This window comes from Dendrobates tinctorius, unplaced genomic scaffold (assembly GCF_039654945.1).
Source record: "Dendrobates tinctorius isolate UK_male_01 unplaced genomic scaffold, ASM3965494v1 ptg000224l, whole genome shotgun sequence".
NCBI classification, from domain to species: domain Eukaryota; kingdom Metazoa; phylum Chordata; class Amphibia; order Anura; family Dendrobatidae; genus Dendrobates; species Dendrobates tinctorius.
The window spans coordinates 637,501-638,351 of record NW_027361891.1 but is presented as its reverse complement, the minus strand read 5'-3'; the positions used below and the strand labels follow the sequence as shown (position 1 = coordinate 638,351).

Here is an 851-nt window from a genome sequence, read left to right as displayed (position 1 = left end):
GTCTTACGTCATGACGCCACGCCCCTGGAACGCGCCGACTTGCTGAACGTTTTATTAGAGTTCGCTAGCGCCTTTCCTCTGTCCCGGCGTGCTGATCAACCGACGCTCTGACGTCATACGCGGTGAACCGGAGATCACGTACGATACGCCGGTTTGGCAGAAAGGCGGCGGCAGCTGGGAGGTGTAGCCGCCGTATGGAGCAGTAATCGGCGGAGAAGGTGAGAAGTGAGGGGCTGGGCAGTAGGAGAGGGCTCAACAGGTTCAGCATCTTTACGCCATGTGGTTTTCTATCTTCGCTGAATGGCGGCTGCAGACTGGAAACGGCACCGGGCTCTGCCCTCGGGTCTGTGCGGTTGTGATCTCCACTCATGAAGGGGCAACGTGTCACATGGTGCGGCAGCAACGTGTCAGTGTACAGAGCGCCAGCATGTGCCTGTCATGTCCACACACGTGTCCTGCCTGGCCCGCACTTTACTGCAGACGTGCTGCGCAGTACTCCTGTGCGTGAGAGCCCTCAGGGGGGCGGACTCCTGTGTGTGTGTGTGTGTGTGTGAGCGCCCTCTGTGGGGCAGACTCCTCCTGTGCGTGAGAGCCCTCAGGGGGGCGGACTCCTGTGTGTGTGTGTGAGCGCCCTCTGTGGGGCGGACTCCTGTGTGTGTGTGTGTGTGTGTGTGAGCGCCCTCTGTGGGGCGGACTCCTCCTGTGCGTGAGAGCCCTCAGGGGGGCGGACTCCTGTGTGTGTGTGTGAGCGCCCTCTGTGGGGCGGACTCCTCCTGTGCGTGAGAGCCCTCAGGGGGGCGGACTCCTGTGTGTGTGTGAGCGCCCTCTGTGGGGCGGACTCCTGTGTGTGT

General features: G+C 62.2%; 1 protein-coding gene across 1 annotated transcript in view; it reads left to right on the top strand.

Moving 5' to 3' along the window:
• XPOT (exportin for tRNA) overlaps nucleotides 1-851 on the top strand; it is a 127,559-nt gene continuing 126,708 nt past the window's right edge. The window contains exon 1 of the mRNA XM_073555439.1: nucleotides 1-218. The gene's annotated coding sequence lies outside the window, so the exon portion shown is untranslated. The remainder of the gene's footprint in view (nucleotides 219-851) is intronic.